The following is a 26,806-nucleotide window of genomic DNA, read 5'->3' as shown; positions in this document are numbered from 1 at the left end:
CTAACACTACACTATCAATAAATAAATTAAATAAAATACCTACAATTACCTACAATTAAACCTAACACTACACTATCAATAAATGAATTAAATACAATATCTACAAATAAATACAATTAAATAAACTAACTAAAGTACAAAAAATAAAAAATAACTAAGTTACAAAAAATAAAAAAATATCTACAAACATTAGAAAAATATTAAAACAATTTTAAACTAATTACACCTACTCTAAGCCCCCCAAATAAAAAATGCCCTACCCTATTCTAAATTACAAAAGTTCAAAGCTCTTTTACCTTACCAGCCCTGAACAGGGCCCTTTGCGGGGCATGCCCCAAGAAATTCAGCTCTTTTGCCTGTAAAAAAACACATACAATACCCCCCCCAACATTACAACCCACCACCCACATACCCCTAATCTAACCCAAACCCCCCTTAAATAAACCTAACACTAAGCCCCTGAAGATCTTCCTACCTTATCTTCACCTCACCAGGTATCACCGATCCGTCCTGGCTCCAAAATCTTCATCCAAGCCCAAGCGGGGGCTAGACATCCATCATCCGACGGCTGAAGAAGTCCAGAAGAGTGTCCAAAGTCTTCATCCTATCCGGGAAGAAGAGTAGATCCGGACCGGCAACCATCATCTTCCAAGCGGCATCTTCTATCTTCATCCGATGAGGACCGGCTCCATCTTGAAGACCTCCATCGCGGATCCATCCTTCTTCTCCGACGACTAGACGACGAATGACGGTTCCTTTAAATGACGTCATCCAAGATGGCGTCCCTCGAATTCCGATTGGCTGATAGGATTCTATCAGCCAATCGGAATTAAGGTAGGAATATTCTGATTGGCTGATGGAATCAGCCAATCAGAATCAAGTTCAATCCGATTGGCTGAATCAGCCAATCGGATTGAACTTGATTCTGATTGGCTGATTCCATTCGTCGGGAAGTCGTCGTCGGAAGAAGATGGGTCCGCGGTGGAGGTCTTCAAGATGGAGCCGGTCCTCATCGGATGAAGATAGAAGATGCCGCTTGGAAGATGATGGTTGCCGGTCCGGATCTACTCTTCTTCCCGGATAGGATGAAGACTTTGGACCCTCTTCTGGACTTCTTCAGCCGTCGGATGATGGATGTCTAGCCCCCACTTGGGCTTAGATGAAGATTTTGGAGCCAGGACCGATCGGTGATACCCGGTGAGGTGAAGATAAGGTAGGAAGATCTTCAGGGGCTTAGTGTTAGGTTTATTTAAGGGGGGTTTTGGTTAGATTAGGGGTATGTGGGTGGTGGGTTGTAATGTTGGGGGGGGTAGTGTATGTTTTTTTTTACAGGCAAAAGAGCTGAATTCTTTGGGGCATGCCCCGCAAAGGGCCCTGTTCAGGGCTGGTAAGGTAAAAGAGCTTTGAACTTTTGTAATTTAGAATAGGGTAGGGCATTTTTTTATTTTGGGGGGCTTTGTTATTTTATTAGGGGGCTTAGAGTAGGTGTAATTAGTTTAAAATTGTTGTAATATATTTCTAATGTTTGTAAATATTTTTTTATTTTTTGTAACTTAGTTCTTTTTTATTTTTTGTACTTTAGTTAGTTTATTTCATTGTAGTTATTTGTAGGTATTGTATTTAATTAATTTATTGCTATTGTAGTGTTAGGTTTAATTGTAGGTAATTGTAGGTATTGTATTTAATTAATTTATTGATAGTGTAGTGTTAGGTTTAATTGTAACTTAGGTTAGGATTTATTTTACAGGTAATTTTGTAATTATTTTAACTATTTTAGCTATTAAATAGTTCTTAACTATTTAATAGCTATTGTACCTGGTTAAAATAAATACAAAGTTACCTGTAAAATAAATATAAATCCTAAAATAGCTATAATATAATTATGATTTATATTGTAGCTATATTAGGGTTTATTTTACAGGTAAGTATTTTTTTTTAAATAGGAATAATTTATTTAATAAGAGTTAATTAATTTCGTTAGATTTAAATTATATTTAACTTAGGGGGGTGTTAGTGTTAGGGTTAGACTTAGCTTTAGGGGTTAATACATTTATTAGAATAGCGGCGAGATTCGGTCGGCAGATTAGGGGTTAATAATTGAAGTTAGGTGTCGTGGATGTTAGGGAGGGCAGATTAGGGGTTAATAAATATAATATAGGGGTCGGCGGTGTTAGGGGCAGCAGATTAGGGGTACATAGCTATAATGTAGGTGGCGGCTCTTTGCGGTCGGCAGATTAGGGGTTAATGATTGTAGGTAGGTGGTGGCGACGTTGTGGGGGGCAGGTTAGGGGTTAATAAATATAATATAGGGGTCGGCGATGTTAGGGCAGCAGATTAGGGGTACATAGCTATAATGTAGCTGGCGGCGGCGTGCGGACGGCAGATTAGGGGTTAATAAGTGTAGGTAGCTGGCAGCGACGTTGTGGGGGGCAGATTAGGGGTTAATAAATATAATATAGGGGTCGGCGGAGTTAGGAGCCTCTAACGCTGGTTTTCACGGCTACCGCCAAACTCCAAATCTAGGCCTAAGACTTTAATTGCCAGGAATTGGGAAAAAATCCACCACCCCATCTATAACGGAATGGATTTCCCATATGAAAAAACCTTAAACTTTGAAGAATATGGATACTTCAGAACCTAAAAAATTTAAATGTTTCTAGATATCAAATTCTACTGGGAATCCATCCTAAATAAATATCACAACCCCTTAGAGTCTATCACCAGCCCTGCAATCATTTGTTTCCTAAAACCCCCACCTTAACATACATACTAATAAATATATCAGTGGACTGATCCTTCAGAAATGACCAGATGCACTAAAAGAGAGTGTCAACTTTGTTACATGCAGACACAACCCCCATGAATACTTACAACTGAAGCTTAATTATATATTGTTTGAGTACCGGATAACTTTTGTACTGTTTATAGTTGTGCACTTAAATTTTTTGTTAAGTGTAAAACTTCAATAAAAACATGTTTACAAAATAAATAAAATCATATGTACCAGAACTTTCTCAATTTTGGACCTATGGGCTGTGCCTGTCTTCATCATGGCTCCACATTAAAAAGAATAGCCAGAGTAATTGAAAAAATCTTATTGTGAGACTTCACAAAGATGGAAAAGGATCCAGGAAGATTGGTGACCAACTAAAAATCAGTCAGAACACAGTTGCAGCAGTAATCAGGAGGTATAGAACGGGCCATATTATCACTAATCAGAGCTGCAGTGGCTGTCCTCCTAAAATGACACCATGGACAGTGCACTACTTGCACAATCTAGTTCTGAAAAACAGACGGGCAAGTGCTTCAGACTTCCTTTAGGGGTTATCAATGGAAAACAGAATTACTGTGACAGCTCAGACAGTGCAAAGGACATTGAATAACATCAACCTCTATGGATGGTGTCCAAGAATAAAACCCTTGCTTGCTCTTCAGCAGAAAAAAAAAAGATTAAAGGATTACAAAACAATAACATTTTGACCCCTAAGAAAACATACCAATTGTTAAGTATGTTGTAATATAACAAAATCAACCTACTTTAATATCCAAATCATGCTTCTGAATACTTTAAAATGTACTATTTTATACCTCTAATGGCGTCACTCTAGACAGCCCACCATAATGTGGGCGGTAAAACCGCTAAACAACTAATCCAATCGTCATCAAGATTTCTGAATATTATTATCCTCAAAACTCGTCAAATGTGCATATGGTGCGGTTATGTAGTGCAAATAGAGCTGGCCTGTTTTGTTCACAAGATCGAAACTGTAGCGATCACATCAGCGGCGACCTTGCTTGACTCCCAGAATGGCGATAAGGCGATGTCTGCGCCATATTCATACCCAGGTAGACCCCCCCTGATAGGACTTGTATAATGAGTCTTACTAGGGGGGTTGGAAAACAATGCATTTTGACAGGAAAGTTGTGTGAAAACGGCACAATACAGCAAAACATAAGAAATTGGGCAAATTAATTACTAAGGATGCTCTTTTGATTGAAAAAAAAGTTGCCCCTTTGCATTAGAACATTAAAAGAAGCCTAATGAATATTGGGAGCACATTCTTTGGTCAGCTGAGACCAAGATAAATTTGTTTGGCTCAGATGGGGTCCAGCATGTTTAGCATGAACCTGGCCAGGACTACCATAGTGAATGCACAGTCCCAACAGAGAAGTGTGGAGGTGGGATTGTGATGATATGGAGCTGCATAAGTGCACAAGGTGTTGGGGAGATAAAATTTATAGATATCACCAAGGGGTACATTTATCATGGTGCGGACAGACATGATACCGCCCCCTGCAGATTTGCGGCCAATTGACCACTAGCAGGGGTAGTCAATCAACCCAATCGTATTCGATCGGGCTGATTGCTGTCTGCCACCTGTCAGGGTTTTTTCCCTGTTTTGTTTGCCATGTGCTGCTGGCAGCCATTTTACTCACCTCTCTTCCTGACTATGGTGCATTGTGGGGGATGCTGCTCATTTCCTGCACTTTCTTTTATGGCCAGACTGGTGTGCATCATCTGTGTGAGACAGGATGCAGTCTCAGAATTGTGATGTCATCACTTATTATTTAAAGGGCCTCTGTTCAGCCTTTGCGTTCTCTCAGACCTGTTTGTAAGAGTTCCTGTGTATTACCTGGCTGCCTGACGTCCTTCCTGGTTCCTGATCCCTAGCTTGTTCCTGACTCTGCTGTTTTCCTTGTTCCTGATTCTGGCTCGTCTGACTATTCGTTTTGGCTCCTGACTCGGCTCGTCTGACTAACAGCTCTGGTTTTGACTCCTGGCTTGTTATTTGACTTGTGGACTTTTTATTATTGTTTTGCTATTAATAAAAGTGTGATTATTTTTGCATTTCTCGTCTCAGTCTGATTCCTGGCACCCTGACACCACCTCAGAGGTGGCAGATGAGTTAAGGAGCAGCGGTCCTTAACTCATCCGCTGCTTCCGCTGCTTCATAAATCGACCCCCAAGAATGCGCGTGGAGATACCAAAATACTGGCTGACAAGTTGACTCCTAGGGGTCAATTTACCAAATGCTGGATGGACATTATTCGCTAAAGTGAACCATATCCACCCAACATTGCTAAATGCCGACAACATACACTGTCAGTATTTAACATTGCACACGCATTTCTTGTAAAATGCTTGTGCAATGCTGCCCCCTGCACATTCGCAGCCAATCGGCCGCTAGCAGGGAGTGTCAATCATCCCGATTGTATCTGATCAGGATGATTGCAGTCCACCACCTAAAAAGTGGAGGACAAGTTAAGGAGCACTGCTGCTTCAACATAATAACAATCCAAAGTACACTGGCAAAATCACAAAGGAGTTTCTAAAGAAGAAAAAATAAAAATATGACCTGGCCAAGTATAACACCTGACTCGAATCCAATAGAACATCTTTTGGGGTATTTTAAAGAGAAAGGTAGGGTGATACAACCCCTCCAGCAAAGAGCAGCTGAAAAAAATAATAATTATAATTTTATATATATATATATATATATATATATACACACACACACTTTTGAATGCAAAGATGTCACACCAAATATGGATTAGATATAGATTTTTCTTCTGTTCATTCACCTTTGCACTTTGTTAATTGATAAAAACAAACTATTAACATTTCTATTTTTGAAAGCAATCTTACTTTACGGCATTTTTCACATCAGCCTGAAACTTTTGCATGGTGGTATATATAAATACTTTTTTTTAAAAACACACTTCAATACAATATCACATAGAATATGACTGTGATTAAATGGAACCACATGCCTTCAGTAACACTTGGCTAATCAACATTATTCAAGTTGACATTTCCACCCACTAGTTGGTATTTCAAGATGTTACCACAATTTATCACCATATACATTTGGGATGACTCATAATAAAATATCCAAATTATTATTTAGTATTAAAAGCACAACAGTATATAGGATGATACATATATTAGGGAGTATTTCCTCTAAGAATAAGCTAGATACAAACAACCAAGTCCTTTAAAATGACCCTGAAGATCTGTTTACATGACGATGATGCCTGACATTACATATGTGATCTACTGGATAAGAATTTCAGGAACCTTTTTATAAAACTAACACAAACTTTGGCTGCCACCATCTGAGCCTGATCTTTATGATACAGATTTGCAAAATGAATCATGTTGAGAAAACAAGATTAATGAGGTCCTCAGAATGATTGGGCGGAAATGGTTTATTGATGCTTATGCGGCTGCAAGATTTGCTGCTAGCAGGGGGTGTCAATCAGCCCGATCGTATTATCGTATAGGATCGGGCGGATTGAAGACCGCAGCCTCAGAGGCAGCGGACAAGTTATGGGGCAGCGGTCTTTAGACAACTGCTGTTTCTGGCGAGCCTAAAGGCTGGCGCGGAAACAAGGGGAACAAGGGCCTTGTTAAATCTACCCCTATGTCTGAATTATTTTTTCAGTTTCTATAAACCCAACAAAATGTACAATTCTATATGATCTAATCTAAGTTTAGCAAGATTGATGTTGCTGCAAGTGTGGGTATACAACCAAACCTCCTAAAGAGAAAAAGTAGTAGAGAAGCAAAGGTTTTTCATTTCTAAACTTGAGCTGATAGCAGCATGGATAAGTCACATGAGTGAATGTGCTATAAATGGTAGAAGTAGAGAAGCAATGTTAATTCACAGTCAACATAATATGTAGCTTCAGTGAAAGTGCAGGAAAATATATCTAAGTTTCATACAGAGAAATAACATCATTTTGGAATTACATGCTAGGGATTATATAGCCTGCTATTGGTTCATTAGTGACAGATGAGCAGATAACTACAAGAAGATATACTTCCACTAGAAGGGAAACAGATATGATTCTTAGCGTAGCTTCCATTAGCTATATGCCAATATCAGACCTCATTGTCGTTCTTTACAATCCCTCTCATTTTATGCATATAAACCTTAAATCAGACACATGGCCCTGTCATCATAATGACCACATCAGACATCAGGTCAGGCCTATAATGCTCTAGCAACTATCAGTCACTGTGCGGTTAACCCTAACTATACATAAAATATTTAATTAGGAGTTATCCCCAACTTTTTTAATACAGAAGGTAAAAAAGGTGAGTGATACAATGAACCTATATTATACATGTAGCATCTGGATTTTTAGTAAATATTATCTATACTCTGGTATTTTATCACCACTAAAATATCATCCACATTGCCCTGATCTACAAACTATTATTAGATTCTTCAGAGCCAAACCTTTTTGTTGAGTAACTAACTTTTTGTCTCATCATTAAAATCTCTTCTCTGGAACTGTGGAGCATAGATAATAGGAATATATTATGTGACTAACATTAACAAAGAGAAAATATTAAATCATAGCCTTATGTAAATGAAATAATGTTGATAATAATTATGTTTACTGCTGTCTGGAAAACCAATCTGAAATACATATCATTGTAAGTCAATAAAGTCTGCAATTAGCAATATGAAAACATTATACAAAGGAATTAAAAAATAATTGTTTAAATGTGGTCATTTAATAGATCTGATTGTATGAACACTACAATATGTCCTTATAATGTGCTTGTATCATCAAGTAAACAATATTTTAATGGACTCTGCTTGGTGTTTTCCCATGGATAGCTACCAAGGTCGAACTACAAATGAGATGTTCAATCTCGGCACAGATCTTCTGTCATGTTTAAAGATTAATAATTGTTTGCAGCTCTGCAGAAAAAACCTTCAGGTCTTCCCTCCAGGCTCCCGATGGTCCTGACCCTCATTACAGATTCCATATCCCAAACAATCACACTCCTTTTCTCCCAAAGACTGGTTTTCTAATGAGAGTTTGTTCAGCTAAAATTCATTACACATCTCTCATTATCGTTATGTTGAAATGCTCCATTTTACATTTTAATTAAAATGCACATTTTAAAACAGCCAACTTGAACGTATTCCAATCTTTTTCATAGAGTTTGCTTCTACCACGTGATTGTATAAACAAAAGATTTTGCAGTTTCTTAGCTCCCACATGGCTTGAATAATAAATAATGAACATTATGGAAGATTAAAAAAAAACACATTTTGATAACTGACCTTATGCTTTTACAAGCATCATTTTCAAAGGACAATGTCTTATTAAGGAACTAGTTTTATAATGTATACATTCATTGTACTTGTGCAGTTAATAATTCAGTTTGTGAGTTTATTGAGGTTAATCATTTTTAACATCTTTGTATTTTATTATGGTTTCACAAAAACATATTCCAAAGAAAGATAAGGAATAAAATGAAAAAGGAAGCAAAAATCAGGCAAAAGTAATGTTTGAAATGGAACCTGTAAATTGACATAAGTATGAGCAAAAAAGAACAGCAACATAAGAATAAAAGGATTTTTAATTAAAAAATTAAAAGGTGTTGAGAAAAGCACAGATTTAAAAATTTGTTTCCAGATAATGGTCTGTGTTTGTGAAACTAAAATTTCACTGCAACATCACATCTCAAAAATTGTAGAATTCAAAGAGATTGGTACTTTCCCTCTTCACAATAATCAAAGGAGCTGCATTGGTTGCACAACTGTTAACTTGTTGCCTCATAGAATGAATTCTACTATTGTGAAGAAAACTGCTATAAAAAACACTAGAAAACAAATGAATGAAAACTAAAAAAAACACCCTCTATAAACCAGTCCACTAACATATGCACAAAAGAAAACTTAAAATTAATTAATAATTGAAAATAAATAATAGTGAGACTTGACTGTGAGTGCAATGTTAAATACTGACAGTGTATGCTGTCGGCATTTAGCAATGTTGGGTGGATATGGTTCACTTTGTAAATGTTTGTAGTAAAATATTCACGTCGGTTACAGTAGGATAAACTAGTCTTGTATAAAACAAGCATGGTCTCATAAACCTCAGAAATGCAAATAAGTACGGCTGCAGCGATTCCTGGGTGTTCTAGAGGCGTGGTCAGAAATTTTTACTTAAACCCTGTCTTGGTTGTCAAAATTGCAACAGCATCATAAAGGGCCCCATCTGCACACATCCTCGGACAGGCAAAAAATACAAACTAAGGGATCACTTTACCTGTAATACAAACTACGCGGTTTATTTGATTAAGTGTCCGTGTGGGCTGGGGTATGTGGGTGAGACCACCCGCAAGGTGCGTGAACGCATCAATCAGCATAAGAGCAATATCAGAATAGGTAATCTGGAGGCCCCTGTGTCCAATCATTTTATCATGGCAGGACATCAAATAAACCAGTTAAGATTTCAGATACTGGAGCATATAAGAATGCCCAGAAGAGGGGGGAATAGAACTAAAATTCTGCATAATAGGGAGTTATATTGGATACATGAACTAGGGACTATGATCCCAAATGGGATGAATAGGGAAATGGATTGGGGAGTATGCTTATAATGAATGGATAATTAATCTATTTAGATATAGAATGTGAATATGATGAATACAATATACCAATGACTCCCCCAAAAATTGGATCTAAGTAATAACTTTGACTATGTGTTTAACTAATATATACCTTGACCACTAGATGCCATTGTCTTTGGATATAGATGTGATTTTGTATAGGTAAGGGTTAAGATAAGTAGAGGTGTATGTGGGGACGTGGTTACAGCCTATTTAAGGTTGATTTTAAATGTATGCACATTAGACAAGATTAAGGATGAAAATCCGAAACATTGTCTGTTTTATGTTGGCTTAATAAAATAATTATTTTATATTAAATTGGTGGTGCTGCTATACTACTTTGGATATTACTTTTACAGACCGTGGTGCTGGTCTGTTAGCTTGCACACCTGCAAACAAATGTGCAACCCCAGTGGTGGGGGTTACCTTGGTGCCAGTTCATATTGGACTTACCTAGATCATTTAATTTCCTTCTGTATAAGGAGAGTTCACGGCATCATTCCTTACTGTTGGGAAATACTGAACCTGGCCACCAGGAGGAGGCAAAGACACCCCAGCCAAAGGCTTAAATACCTCTCCCACTTCCCCCATTCCCCAGTCATTCTGCCAAGGGAACAAGGAACAGTAGAAGAAATATCAGGGTATAAATGGTGCCAGAAAAAAAAAATAATTTAGAGGGCTGCCCATCGCAGAACACGGGCGGGGCCGTGGACTCTTCTTATACAGAAGGAAATGAAATTATCTGGTAAGCATAATTTATGTTTTCCTTCTCAATATAAGGAGAGTCCACTGCATTATCCTTCCTGTTGGGAAAACTATACCCAAGCTCTAGAGGACACTGAATGATAATGGGAGGGACAAAAAGAGAGGCGGACCCTGGGGGACGTGTCCTAACAGTGGCTCGGTGTAGTCACACTTTTTATGAGCTCTGGGAGATTGGCCTTTAATCTGCTGTATAAAGTTCCACAACTACAGCATCTAACTCCAACACAATATAATTTGGGCACCTAAGCAATATACAACAAAATTGGAAACGTTTTGCTGTGTTTATGACCCCAGGGCTGGAATCGGACAATTGAGGCCTGTAGCAGCGGGGATCCACAAAGGCAGCGTCCCCCCCCCGGTATATCGGGGTGTTTCACCAGGACTGATCGCACATTTAAGCCTTCCTTGAAATCTTCAACTATTTACACCGTTCCCCGCCTTCTCTAATCAGCATTTCAAACCGAGTGGAAAATCATGGAGACCGGTATGGTGGCTTCCCTTCCAGCTGACACAAGGGCCCCTATTTATGAAAGTCTGGCGGACCTGATCCGACAGTGCGGATCAGGTCCGCCAGACCTCGCTGAATACGGCGAGCAATACGCTCGTCGTATTCAGCATTGCACCAGCAGCTCACAAGAGCTGCTGGTGCAACGCCAGCCCCTGCAGACTCGTGGCTAATGGGCCGCCAGCAGGGGGGTGTCAATCAACCCGATCGGGTTGATTTACGGCGATGTCTGTTCGCCTACTCAGAGCAGGGGGACAGGTTATGGAGCAGCGGTCTTTGTGATGTTTGAAATGGAACCTGTAAATTGACATAAGTATGAGCAAAAAAGAACAGCAACATAAGAATAAAAGGATTTTTAATTAAAAAATTAAAAGGTGTTGAGAAAAGCACAGATTTAAAAATTTGTTTCCAGATAATGGTCTGTGTTTGTGAAACTAAAATTTCACTGCAACATCACATCTCAAAAATTGTAGAATTCAAAGAGATTGGTACTTTCCCTCTTCACAATAATCAAAGGAGCTGCATTGGTTGCACAACTGTTAACTTGTTGCCTCATAGAATGAATTCTACTATTGTGAAGAAAACTGCTATAAAAAACACAAATGAATGAAAACTAAAAAAAACACCCTCTATAAACCAGTCCACTAACATATGCACAAAAGAAAACTTAAAATTAATTAATAATTGAAAATAAATAATAGTGAGACTTGACTGTGAGTGCAATGTTAAATACTGACAGTGTATGCTGTCGGCATTTAGCAATGTTGGGTGGATATGGTTCGCTTTGTAAATGTTTGTAGTAAAATATTCACGTCGGTTACAGTAGGATAAACTAGTCTTGTATAAAACAAGCATGGTCTCATAAACCTCAGAAATGCAAATAAGTACGGCTGCAGCGATTCCTGGGTGTTCTAGAGGCGTGGTCAGAAATTTTTACTTAAACCCTGTCTTGGTTGTCAAAATTGCAACAGCATCATAAAGGGCCCCATCTGCACACATCCTCGGACAGGCAAAAAATACAAACTAAGGGATCACTTTACCTGTAATACAAACTACGCGGTTTATTTGATTAAGTGTCCGTGTGGGCTGGGGTATGTGGGTGAGACCACCCGCAAGGTGCGTGAACGCATCAATCAGCATAAGAGCAATATCAGAATAGGTAATCTGGAGGCCCCTGTGTCCAATCATTTTATCATGGCAGGACATCAAATAAACCAGTTAAGATTTCAGATACTGGAGCATATAAGAATGCCCAGAAGAGGGGGGAATAGAACTAAAATTCTGCATAATAGGGAGTTATATTGGATACATGAACTAGGGACTATGATCCCAAATGGGATGAATAGGGAAATGGATTGGGGAGTATGCTTATAATGAATGGATAATTAATCTATTTAGATATAGAATGTGAATATGATGAATACAATATACCAATGACTCCCCCAAAAATTGGATCTAAGTAATAACTTTGACTATGTGTTTAACTAATATATACCTTGACCACTAGATGCCATTGTCTTTGGATATAGATGTGATTTTGTATAGGTAAGGGTTAAGATAAGTAGAGGTGTATGTGGGGACGTGGTTACAGCCTATTTAAGGTTGATTTTAAATGTATGCACATTAGACAAGATTAAGGATGAAAATCCGAAACATTGTCTGTTTTATGTTGGCTTGATAAAATAATTATTTTATATTAAATTGGTGGTGCTGCTATACTACTTTGGATATTACTTTTACAGACCGTGGTGCTGGTCTGTTAGCTTGCACACCTGCAAACAAATTTGCAACCCCAGTGGTGGGGGTTACCTTGGTGCCAGTTCATATTGGACTTACCTAGATCATTTAATTTCCTTCTGTATAAGGAGAGTTCACGGCATCATTCCTTACTGTTGGCAAATACTGAACCTGGCCACCAGGAGGAGGCACAGACACCCCAGCCAAAGGCTTAAATACCTCTCCCACTTCCCCCATTCCCCAGTCATTCTGCCAAGGGAACAAGGAACAGTGGAAGAAATATCAGGGTATAAATGGTGCCAGAAAAAAAAAATAATTTAGAGGGCTGCCCATCGGAGAACACGGGCGGGGCCGTGGACTCTTCTTATACAGAAGGAAATGAAATTATCTGGTAAGCATAATTTATGTTTTCCTTCTCAATATAAGGAGAGTCCACTGCATTATCCTTCCTGTTGGGAAAACTATACCCAAGCTCTAGAGGACACTGAATGATAATGGGAGGGACAAAAAGAGAGGCGGACCCTGGGGGACGTGTCCTAACAGTGGCTCGGTGTAGTCACACTTTTTATGAGCTCTGGGAGATTGGCCTTTAATCTGCTGTATAAAGTTCCACAACTACAGCATCTAACTCCAACAGAATATAATTTGGGCACCTAAGCAATACACAACAAAATTGGAAACGTTTTGCTGTGTTTATGACCCCAGGGCTGGAATCGGACAATTGAGGCCTGTAGCAGCGGGGATCCACACAGGCAGCGTCCCCCCCGGTATATCGGGGTGTTTCACCAGGACTGATCGCACATTTAAGCCTTCCTTGAAATCTTCAACTATTTACACCGTTCCCCGCCTTCTCTAATCAGCATTTCAAACCAAGTGGAAAATCATGGAGACCGGTATGGTGGCTTCCCTTCCAGCTGACACAAGGGCCCCTATTTATGAAAGTCTGGCGGACCTGATCCGACAGTGCGGATCAGGTCCGCCAGACCTCGCTGAATACGGCGAGCAATACGCTCGTCGTATTCAGCATTGCACCAGCAGTTCACAAGAGCTGCTGGTGCAACGCCAGCCCCTGCAGACTCGTGGCTAATGGGCCCCCAGCAGGGGGGTGTCAATCAACCCGATCGTACTCGATCGGGTTGATTTACGGCGATGTCTGTCCGCCTACTCAGAGCAGGGGGACAGGTTATGGAGCAGCGGTCTTTGTGATGTTTGAAATGGAACCTGTAAATTGACATAAGTATGAGCAAAAAAGAACAGCAACATAAGAATAAAAGGATTTTTAATTAAAAAATTAAAAGGTGTTGAGAAAAGCACAGATTTAAAAATTTGTTTCCAGATAATGGTCTGTGTTTGTGAAACTAAAATTTCACTGCAACATCACATCTCAAAAATTGTAGAATTCAAAGAGATTGGTACTTTCCCTCTTCACAATAATCAAAGGAGCTGCATTGGTTGCACAACTGTTAACTTGTTGCCTCATAGAATGAATTCTACTATTGTGAAGAAAACTGCTATAAAAAACACTAGAAAACAAATGAATGAAAACTAAAAAAAACACCCTCTATAAACCAGTCCACTAACATATGCACAAAAGAAAACTTAAAATTAATTAATAATTGAAAATAAATAATAGTGAGACTTGACTGTGAGTGCAATGTTAAATACTGACAGTGTATGCTGTCGGCATTTAGCAATGTTGGGTGGATATGGTTCACTTTGTAAATGTTTGTAGTAAAATATTCACGTCGGTTACAGTAGGATAAACTAGTCTTGTATAAAACAAGCATGGTCTCATAAACCTCAGAAATGCAAATAAGTACGGCTGCAGCGATTCCTGGGTGTTCTAGAGGCGTGGTCAGAAATTTTTACTTAAACCCTGTCTTGGTTGTCAAAATTGCAACAGCATCATAAAGGGCCCCATCTGCACACATCCTCGGACAGGCAAAAAATACAAACTAAGGGATCACTTTACCTGTAATACAAACTACGCGGTTTATTTGATTAAGTGTCCGTGTGGGCTGGGGTATGTGGGTGAGACCACCCGCAAGGTGCGTGAACGCATCAATCAGCATAAGAGCAATATCAGAATAGGTAATCTGGAGGCCCCTGTGTCCAATCATTTTATCATGGCAGGACATCAAATAAACCAGTTAAGATTTCAGATACTGGAGCATATAAGAATGCCCAGAAGAGGGGGGAATAGAACTAAAATTCTGCATAATAGGGAGTTATATTGGATACATGAACTAGGGACTATGATCCCAAATGGGATGAATAGGGAAATGGATTGGGGAGTATGCTTATAATGAATGGATAATTAATCTATTTAGATATAGAATGTGAATATGATGAATACAATATACCAATGACTCCCCCAAAAATTGGATCTAAGTAATAACTTTGACTATGTGTTTAACTAATATATACCTTGACCACTAGATGCCATTGTCTTTGGATATAGATGTGATTTTGTATAGGTAAGGGTTAAGATAAGTAGAGGTGTATGTGGGGACGTGGTTACAGCCTATTTAAGGTTGATTTTAAATGTATGCACATTAGACAAGATTAAGGATGAAAATCCGAAACATTGTCTGTTTTATGTTGGCTTGATAAAATAATTATTTTATATTAAATTGGTGGTGCTGCTATACTACTTTGGATATTACTTTTACAGACCGTGGTGCTGGTCTGTTAGCTTGCACACCTGCAAACAAATTTGCAACCCCAGTGGTGGGGGTTACCTTGGTGCCAGTTCATATTGGACTTACCTAGATCATTTAATTTCCTTCTGTATAAGGAGAGTTCACGGCATCATTCCTTACTGTTGGGAAATACTGAACCTGGCCACCAGGAGGAGGCAAAGACACCCCAGCCAAAGGCTTAAATACCTCTCCCACTTCCCCCATTCCCCAGTCATTCTGCCAAGGGAACAAGGAACAGTGGAAGAAATATCAGGGTATAAATGGTGCCAGAAAAAAATAATAATTTAGAGGGCTGCCCATCGGAGAACACGGGCGGGGCCGTGGACTCTTCTTATACAGAAGGAAATGAAATTATCTGGTAAGCATAATTTATGTTTTCCTTCTCAATATAAGGAGAGTCCACTGCATTATCCTTCCTGTTGGGAAAACTATACCCAAGCTCTAGAGGACACTGAATGATAATGGGAGGGACAAAAAGAGAGGCGGACCCTGGGGGACGTGTCCTAACAGTGGCTCGGTGTAGTCACACTTTTTATGAGCTCTGGGAGATTGGCCTTTAATCTGCTGTATAAAGTTCCACAACTACAGCATCTAACTCCAACACAATATAATTTGGGCACCTAAGCAATACACAACAAAATTGGAAACGTTTTGCTGTGTTTATGACCCCAGGGCTGGAATCGGACAATTGAGGCCTGTAGCAGCGGGGATCCACACAGGCAGCGTCCCCCCCGGTATATCGGGGTGTTTCACCAGGACTGATCGCACATTTAAGCCTTCCTTGAAATCTTCAACTATTTACACCGTTCCCCGCCTTCTCTAATCAGCATTTCAAACCGAGTGGAAAATCATGGAGACCGGTATGGTGGCTTCCCTTCCAGCTGACACAAGGGCCCCTATTTATGAAAGTCTGGCGGACCTGATCCGACAGTGCGGATCAGGTCCGCCAGACCTCGCTGAATACGGCGAGCAATACGCTCGTCGTATTCAGCATTGCACCAGCAGTTCACAAGAGCTGCTGGTGCAACGCCAGCCCCTGCAGACTCGTGGCTAATGGGCCGCCAGCAGGGGGGTGTCAATCAACCCGATCGTACTCGATCGGGTTGATTTACGGCGATGTCTGTCCGCCAACTCAGAGCAGGGGGACAGGTTATGGAGCAGCGGTCTTTGTGATGTTTGAAATGGAACCTGTAAATTGACATAAGTATGAGCAAAAAAGAACAGCAACATAAGAATAAAAGGATTTTTAATTAAAAAATTAAAAGGTGTTGAGAAAAGCACAGATTTAAAAATTTGTTTCCAGATAATGGTCTGTGTTTGTGAAACTAAAATTTCACTGCAACATCACATCTCAAAAATTGTAGAATTCAAAGAGATTGGTACTTTCCCTCTTCACAATAATCAAAGGAGCTGCATTGGTTGCACAACTGTTAACTTGTTGCCTCATAGAATGAATTCTACTATTGTGAAGAAAACTGCTATAAAAAACACTAGAAAACAAATGAATGAAAACTAAAAAAAACACCCTCTATAAACCAGTCCACTAACATATGCACAAAAGAAAACTTAAAATTAATTAATAATTGAAAATAAATAATAGTGAGACTTGACTGTGAGTGCAATGTTAAATACTGACAGTGTATGCTGTCGGCATTTAGCAATGTTGGGTGGATATGGTTCACTTTGTAAATGTTTGTAGTAAAATATTCACGTCGGTTACAGTAGGATAAACTAGTCTTGTATAAAACAAGCATGGTCTCATAAACCTCAGAAATGCAAATAAGTACGGCTGCAGCGATTCCTGGGTGTTCTAGAGGCGTGGTCAGAAATTTTTACTTAAACCCTGTCTTGGTTGTCAAAATTGCAACAGCATCATAAAGGGCCCCATCTGCACACATCCTCGGACAGGCAAAAAATACAAACTAAGGGATCACTTTACCTGTAATACAAACTACGCGGTTTATTTGATTAAGTGTCCGTGTGGGCTGGGGTATGTGGGTGAGACCACCCGCAAGGTGCGTGAACGCATCAATCAGCATAAGAGCAATATCAGAATAGGTAATCTGGAGGCCCCTGTGTCCAATCATTTTATCATGGCAGGACATCAAATAAACCAGTTAAGATTTCAGATACTGGAGCATATAAGAATGCCCAGAAGAGGGGGGAATAGAACTAAAATTCTGCATAATAGGGAGTTATATTGGATACATGAACTAGGGACTATGATCCCAAATGGGATGAATAGGGAAATGGATTGGGGAGTATGCTTATAATGAATGGATAATTAATCTATTTAGATATAGAATGTGAATATGATGAATACAATATACCAATGACTCCCCCAAAAATTGGATCTAAGTAATAACTTTGACTATGTGTTTAACTAATATATACCTTGACCACTAGATGCCATTGTCTTTGGATATAGATGTGATTTTATATAGGTAAGGGTTAAGATAAGTAGAGGTGTATGTGGGGACGTGGTTACAGCCTATTTAAGGTTGATTTTAAATGTATGCACATTAGACAAGATTAAGGATGAAAATCCGAAACATTGTCTGTTTTATGTTGGCTTAATAAAATAATTATTTTATATTAAATTGGTGGTGCTGCTATACTACTTTGGATATTACTTTTACAGACCGTGGTGCTGGTCTGTTAGCTTGCACACCTGCAAACAAATTTGCAACCCCAGTGGTGGGGGTTACCTTGGTGCCAGTTCATATTGGACTTACCTAGATCATTTAATTTCCTTCTGTATAAGGAGAGTTCACGGCATCATTCCTTACTGTTGGGAAATACTGAACCTGGCCACCAGGAGGAGGCAAAGACACCCCAGCCAAAGGCTTAAATACCTCTCCCACTTCCCCCATTCCCCAGTCATTCTGCCAAGGGAACAAGGAACAGTAGAAGAAATATCAGGGTATAAATGGTGCCAGAAAAAAAAAATAATTTAGAGGGCTGCCCATCGCAGAACACGGGCGGGGCCGTGGACTCTTCTTATACAGAAGGAAATGAAATTATCTGGTAAGCATAATTTATGTTTTCCTTCTCAATATAAGGAGAGTCCACTGCATTATCCTTCCTGTTGGGAAAACTATACCCAAGCTCTAGAGGACACTGAATGATAATGGGAGGGACAAAAAGAGAGGCGGACCCTGGGGGACGTGTCCTAACAGTGGCTCGGTGTAGTCACACTTTTTATGAGCTCTGGGAGATTGGCCTTTAATCTGCTGTATAAAGTTCCACAACTACAGCATCTAACTCCAACACAATATAATTTGGGCACCTAAGCAATATACAACAAAATTGGAAACGTTTTGCTGTGTTTATGACCCCAGGGCTGGAATCGGACAATTGAGGCCTGTAGCAGCGGGGATCCACAAAGGCAGCGTCCCCCCCCGGTATATCGGGGTGTTTCACCAGGACTGATCGCACATTTAAGCCTTCCTTGAAATCTTCAACTATTTACACCGTTCCCCGCCTTCTCTAATCAGCATTTCAAACCGAGTGGAAAATCATGGAGACCGGTATGGTGGCTTCCCTTCCAGCTGACACAAGGGCCCCTATTTATGAAAGTCTGGCGGACCTGATCCGACAGTGCGGATCAGGTCCGCCAGACCTCGCTGAATACGGCGAGCAATACGCTCGTCGTATTCAGCATTGCACCAGCAGCTCACAAGAGCTGCTGGTGCAACGCCAGCCCCTGCAGACTCGTGGCTAATGGGCCGCCAGCAGGGGGGTGTCAATCAACCCGATCGGGTTGATTTACGGCGATGTCTGTTCGCCTACTCAGAGCAGGGGGACAGGTTATGGAGCAGCGGTCTTTGTGATGTTTGAAATGGAACCTGTAAATTGACATAAGTATGAGCAAAAAAGAACAGCAACATAAGAATAAAAGGATTTTTAATTAAAAAATTAAAAGGTGTTGAGAAAAGCACAGATTTAAAAATTTGTTTCCAGATAATGGTCTGTGTTTGTGAAACTAAAATTTCACTGCAACATCACATCTCAAAAATTGTAGAATTCAAAGAGATTGGTACTTTCCCTCTTCACAATAATCAAAGGAGCTGCATTGGTTGCACAACTGTTAACTTGTTGCCTCATAGAATGAATTCTACTATTGTGAAGAAAACTGCTATAAAAAACACTAGAAAACAAATGAATGAAAACTAAAAAAAACACCCTCTATAAACCAGTCCACTAACATATGCACAAAAGAAAACTTAAAATTAATTAATAATTGAAAATAAATAATAGTGAGACTTGACTGTGAGTGCAATGTTAAATACTGACAGTGTATGCTGTCGGCATTTAGCAATGTTGGGTGGATATGGTTCGCTTTGTAAATGTTTGTAGTAAAATATTCACGTCGGTTACAGTAGGATAAACTAGTCTTGTATAAAACAAGCATGGTCTCATAAACCTCAGAAATGCAAATAAGTACGGCTGCAGCGATTCCTGGGTGTTCTAGAGGCGTGGTCAGAAATTTTTACTTAAACCCTGTCTTGGTTGTCAAAATTGCAACAGCATCATAAAGGGCCCCATCTGCACACATCCTCGGACAGGCAAAAAATACAAACTAAGGAATCACTTTACCTGTAATACAAACTACGCGGTTTATTTGATTAAGTGTCCGTGTGGGCTGGGGTATGTGGGTGAGACCACCCGCAAGGTGCGTGAACGCATCAATCAGCATAAGAGCAATATCAGAATAGGTAATCTGGAGGCCCCTGTGTCCAATCATTTTATCATGGCAGGACATCAAATAAACCAGTTAAGATTTCAGATACTGGAGCATATAAGAATGCCCAGACGAGGGGGGAATAGAACTAAAATTCTGCATAATAGGGAGTTATATTGGATACATGAACTAGGGACTATGATCCCAAATGGGATGAATAGGGAAATGGATTGGGGAGTATGCTTATAATGAATGGATAATTAATCTATTTAGATATAGAATGTGAATATGATGAATACAATATACCAATGACTCCCCCAAAAATTGGATCTAAGTAATAACTTTGACTATGTGTTTAACTAATATATACCTTGACCACTAGATGCCATTGTCTTTGGATATAGATGTGATTTTGTATAGGTAAGGGTTAAGATAAGTAGAGGTGTATGTGGGGACGTGGTTACAGCCTATTTAAGGTTGATTTTAAATGTATGCACATTAGACAAGATTAAGGATGAAAATCCGAAACATTGTCTGTTTTATGTTGGCTTAATAAAATAATTATTTTATATTAAATTGGTGGTGCTGCTATACTACTTTGGATATTACTTTTACAGACCGTGGTGCTGGTCTGTTAGCTTGCACACCTGCAAACAAATTTGCAACCCCAGTGGTGGGGGTTACCTTGGTGCCAGTTCATATTGGACTTACCTAGATCATTTAATTTCCTTCTGTATAAGGAGAGTTCACGGCATCATTCCTTACTGTTGGGAAATACTGAACCTGGCCACCAGGAGGAGGCAAAGACACCCCAGCCAAAGGCTTAAATACCTCTCCCACTTCCCCCATTCCCCAGTCATTCTGCCAAGGGAACAAGGAACAGTAGAAGAAATATCAGGGTATAAATGGTGCCAGAAAAAAATAATAATTTAGAGGGCTGCCCATCGGAGAACACGGGCGGGGCCATGGACTCTTCTTATACAGAAGGAAATGAAATTATCTGGTAAGCATAATTTATGTTTTCCTTCTCAATATAAGGAGAGTCCACTGCATTATCCTTCCTGTTGGGAAAACTATACCCAAGCTCTAGAGGACACTGAATGATAATGGGAGGGACAAAAAGAGAGGCGGACCCTGGGGGACGTGTCCTAACAGTGGCTCGGTGTAGTCACACTTTTTATGAGCTCTGGGAGATTGGCCTTTAATCTGCTGTATAAAGTTCCACAACTACAGCATCTAACTCCAACACAATATAATTTGGGCACCTAAGCAATATACAACAAAATTGGAAACGTTTTGCTGTGTTTATGACCCCAGGGATGGAATCGGACAATTGAGGCCTGTAGCAGCGGGGATCCACACAGGCAGCGTCATATCGGGGTGTTTCACCAGGACTGATCGCACATTTAAGCCTTCCTTGAAATCTTCAACTATTTACACCGTTCCCCGCCTTCTCTAATCAGCATTTCAAACCAAGTGGAAAATCATGGAGACCGGTATGGTGGCTTCCCTTCCAGCTGACACAAGGGCCCCTATTTATGAAAGTCTGGCGGACCTGATCTGACAGTGCGGATCAGGTCCGCCAGACCTCGCTGAATACGGCGAGCAATACGCTCGTCGTATTCAGCATTGCACCAGCAGCTCACAAGAGCTGCTGGTGCAACGCCGGCCCCTGCAGACTCGTGGCTAATGGGCCGCCAGCAGGGGGATGTCAATCAACCCGATCGTACTCGATCGGGTTGATTTACGGCGATGTCTGTCTGCCTACTCAGAGCAGGGGGACAGGTTATGGAGCAGCGGTCTTTGTGACCGCTGCTTCATAACTGCTGTTTCTGGCGAGCCTGCAGGCTCGCCAGAAACACGGGGCATCAAGCTCCATACGGAGCTTGATAAATATGCCCCAATGGATAAAAGTCCCTCCATTACGCTAGACTCTATCTTCCTCAAACTGGAGAGGATCTTTCAGCCTTTGATAGAAAAAGCACCTTCGGTATATGAGCTTCAACTTTCTATGGGAAGGATACCTCCTGTAACAACGGAGGTGCCGACAACAAATCAATCTGCGACATGGGAGTTCGGCCTGTCCCTAGGGCCTGGGGAGGCCGTGCAGCATGAAGTATCATTGGGTGGAGATCTACTTCAGCCGAACACCGACCAGCTGTTAACAAAAACGGATAACGATACCTCAATAGAGAACACAAACATGGAAAGTAAGCAGGTGACTTTCTTTTTTTCACCAACAGCCCGCATGGAGAAAACACCTGCTAGCTGTCAGATTAAAACAGCATTTACCTTGAAACAGCATATAGAAAATCTAAAAATCTTCGATGACTACACCGACAATATCAAAGCCATACATGGAGAATCTCATGCCTCACCTCATTTTGGGATCCATAGAGGAGCTGCATTAATACGTTTAAAAACTGAACAAGGACTGGATTCTGAACGGTTGTCCCGGGGAGGGATACTGGGGGGAGGGATCCTGGGGAGCTGCGGAATTAGTGTCATTTGGAGCCCTGTCCTCTGATGATCCGCAAAATGACTCTTTGTGGTTCCTGAAAATGTCAAAAATATTTTGCTCCAAAGTTTGGTTCCATACACTGAAAATCCCTGAAGGCTAGTAATATTTAGGCATTGTAGAATTTCTAGATAGTCATAAAAGTGTTTCTTATAATGCTCAAATGCCAGATTCTTATTCGTTAAAAAGGTTGTGTTTTTATATGGTATATATATACACACTATAAACTAAGGAAATAGGGAGAATGTTTATGCAAATATTATTCTAATACCTTGTGTTACCCCAAATTATTATCGCCACCAATGTATATAAACCTTATTGAGATCTCGGGAGTTCAGTGTAACCATCAGACAACCGCAAATGCTATATAAGAGTGGATGGAATGGTTTACTCATACACGTTCTAAGACAGTGTGCTTAAAGGGACATGAAACCCATTTTTTTTATTTCATGATATAGAAAGAGCATGCAATTTTAAACAACTTTCTAATATACTTCTATTATCTAATTTGTTTTATTCTCTTGATATTCTTTGCTGAAAAGCATATCTAGATAGGCTCAGTAGCTGCTCATTGGTTTATGCACTTAGAAGCCTCATGTGATTGGCTCACCCATGTGCATTGCTTTTTCGTCAACTAAGGGTATCTAAAAAATTAAGCAAAATAAATAATAGAAGTAAACTGGATTGTTGTTTAAATGTGTATTCTCTTTTTGAATCATGAAATAAAATTTTTGGGTTTAGTGTACCTTTAAGTCACATTATATGAAAACCTTGCTGGGGTTAAAAATCCACGTGTTATATGTACCTTTACAAAAGCTTTGTAAGTTTTAATAGACAAGCTGGAATATATATGTGCTAAAAGCTCTGGTTACCTTAGAGAGATATGGTAATAACTCCATGCCATGCATGTTCCTGATTCAGGCTGTTTTTATTTGCATAATCTCAAATAGTAAGTTAAAACACACAGTTAACCATTGTAACAACAAGGCGGGAACTCAACACCATACTTAGGCTATAATATCTACCAGTAGATTATGAGACCTCCAGAAGTTCCCAATTATACTTTCATAAAGTGACAATCTTTTAAATGTCATGTCTATAATCAATATAAGCTTGGCACACATTGTATCTGGATATTTGGCCTTCCTTGCACTGTCGGTGGCCGAGATTGCGCAACGGTGGGTTTCAGCATATCTGGTGTAGATACTGCCTTTGTATAATTATAAGGACATGTCATGTATAACTTTGAAGGTGTAGTTCTGGATAACTGGTATTTTTACATATCTGATATTAGTCTATAAGTTATTTGCATAGCATAACATAGGTGTGGTTATATTCAACGTCCAATCAGTCAGTCCTGGAATCTTGCATCTATTTCCTCATTACGGTTTTATTTGTTATGCCTGCGTAACAATCTTTTATTTTATAATGCAAAATTCTATGTTTTGTTTGTTATACCTATGTGTACCATGTTTATTGTAAACCCCTTGTATTTTCTCATACTGTTTTTACTGGACTAAGAGTGTCCACCTTTATATAGGGGATGAAAAATGATTGTATACTGTATTTACGATGTAACTTTAAATTATGTGTACTGTCCTCAATAAAATATTTAAATAAAAATAAAAATGTTAATATGCAGACAAGTTTATCAAATATGAAGTCACTATTTGCATGATTGTATACTGTATTTACAATGTAACTTTATATTATGTGTACTGTCCTCAATAAAAATTTAAAATAAAAAAAATAAAAAAAATGTTAATATGCAGACCTTTAGGTTGCTACAAAATTGTTACGCTAATCCCTAATTATTCATTTGGAAGCCATAGTAACACTGTGACGCTAGACACACAGATAGAAAATGGAAACCGACCATATTAAGATAACATGCCGAATGGTACATACAAAGAGCAAATTCAATACAAATTGGTAAAGGAAAAAAAAAGAGAGGCGGACCCTAATCTGAGGGCACCACAGCCTGCAAAACCTTTCTCCCAAAAGCTGCTTCAGCCAAACCAAAAACATCAAACTTGTAAAATTTAGAAAAAGTGTGTAAAGGAGGACCAGGTAGCCGCCTTACAAATCTTATCCATAGAAGCCTCGTTCTTAAAGGCCCAAGAGGAAGCCACTGCTCTAGTAGAATGAGCCGTAATCCTCTAAGAAGGTTTATGTCTCGCTGTCTCATAAGCAAGGCGGATAACACTCTTTAACCAAAAAAGATAAGGAAGTCGAAGAGACCTTCTGTCCCTTACGCTTCCCAGAACAGACAACAAACAAGGACGAAGTTCATCTAATATCCTTAGTAGCCTGAAGGTAGAGCTTTAAGACACGAACCAGGTCCAGATTATGAAGCAAACGTTCCTTCGCCGAGAACACAAGGAAGGAACAACAATCTCTTGATTGATGTTGCGGTCTGACACGACCTTAGGAAGAAAACCTAACTTAGTACATAGGACTTTTTTATCTGATGAAACAACCCCTGTAGGTTGAGAAACGCGTCATAAAATATTAAAAGACATTTTTATTTGAAGTTGTCTGTGTTGTGGTTCATACATACCATCTGAACAACACACATAAGATTACTCCTTTGCAGCACCTGAAGTCCATACAAGTCCAGACAACAGGAGAGAAACACCAAGTTGCAACTAGGACAAGTGCCTTTGGAGCCTGGCTCCTACAGTGTACTAGCCACTGTTAAGTGCTAGCCTGCTCTCTTGCACTGGTTACAGTACAGTGCCACACCATCTGGTAAGCATAAAATCTTCTTTTATCCGTACCTGCATTCCAGACGATATCACGCTATTGTGGCGCCCTCTCTCTATTCTTCTTCAACAGTTGTTCCACACTCTCTGGGATCAAGAGGAGCAGCCTGATTCACTATTCCATTCAAGAGGACATCTTTATTCCCTATTTACCACCAGCATATGGACAGTAAACAGGACTAATACGGTAGACTTGATCTACTATATCAATAGTACAATAATTTGGTTTTAAATTGTATAATGTTTTCTTTTTAAACACCAGCGCTCTTTTATATCCCTTTACTGGGATATTTTTACTAGTACATAGGACAGCCTTATCAGAGTGGAACACCAGATAAGGAGGTTCACATTGCAAGGTGGCAATCTCAGATACTCTGCACGCAGAAGCAATAGCCAGTAGAAAAATAACCTTCCAAGACAACAATTTAATGTAAATCTCATGCATAGGCTCAAATGGATTCCATTGCAACACCTTAAGAACAAGGAGGAGCCTTAGATCTAAACACAGGTCTGATCCTAATCAGAGCCTTAACAAAGGACAGTACATCGGGAAGCTCTGAGAGCCTCTTGTGCAGTAAAACAGATAGGGCTGAAATCTGTCCCCTCAGGGAACTGGCAGAAAGACCCTTCTCCAATCCATCCTGGAGAAACTATAGGATCCTGGCAACCTTAACTTTATGCCAGGAAAACCCACGCTCTTCACACCAGAATAAGTAGGTTCTCCACACCTTATGATAGATGCGACGAGTAACTGGCTTACAAACTTGAATGAGAGTATCACTCACTCTCTCAGAAAAACCTCTCTTGACTAGGACTAAGCATTTAATCTCAATGCAGTCAGCCTCAGAGAATCTAAATTTTGATGAACAGAAGGACCTTGTTCCAGCAGACAAGGTAACTTCCATGGAGGAGAAGATGACATCCTCACCAGGTCTGTGAACCACATCCTTCCTGGCCACGATGGAGCAATCAGTATCACTGATGCCTGCTCCTGCTTGATGCAGGCTACTACACGAGGAAGAAGTTGTAAATTAGACTGAACCTCCAAGGCACTGCTAATGCATCTATTAGCTCCGCCTGAGGATCCCTGGACCTCGACCCATATCTGGGTAGCTTGGTTTTGAGATAGGACATCATGAGATCTATCTTCGGAGTCCCCACTTGTTGCATATCTCTGCAAACACTTCGGGATAGAGAGACCATTCCCCCGGATGAAAGGATTGTCTGCTGAGAAAATCCGCTTCCCAGTTGTCCACACCCGGAATGGATCACTGACAGCAAACAGCTGTGGGCCTAGATTCTAGATACCTCCCTCATTGCTAGGAAGCTTCTTGTTCCCCCCTGATGGTTGATGTAAGCCACTAAGGTTATATTTTCTGATTGGAATCTGATAAACTTGGACAAACCCAGAAGGGGCCAAGCCTTCAGAGCACTGAAGATTGCTCAAAGTTCCAGAATGTTGATCGGGAGGAAGCATTCCTCCTGAGACCACAGGCCCTGTGCCTTCTTGGCACCCCAAAAAGCTCCCCATCCTGATAGACTTGCATCCGTAATCACAACCTTCCAGGATGGTCTTAAGAAGGATGTCCCTCGGGACAGATGATCTGGACAGAGCCACCAAGAGAGTGATTCTCTTGACCAGTTGTCCAGAGAGATCTGTTGAGACAGATCTGAATGATCACCGTTCCACTGTCTCAGCATGCACAGTT

Source organism: Bombina bombina, chromosome 5, assembly GCF_027579735.1.
Source record: "Bombina bombina isolate aBomBom1 chromosome 5, aBomBom1.pri, whole genome shotgun sequence".
NCBI classification, from domain to species: domain Eukaryota; kingdom Metazoa; phylum Chordata; class Amphibia; order Anura; family Bombinatoridae; genus Bombina; species Bombina bombina.
This window is presented reverse-complemented; position numbering follows the sequence as displayed.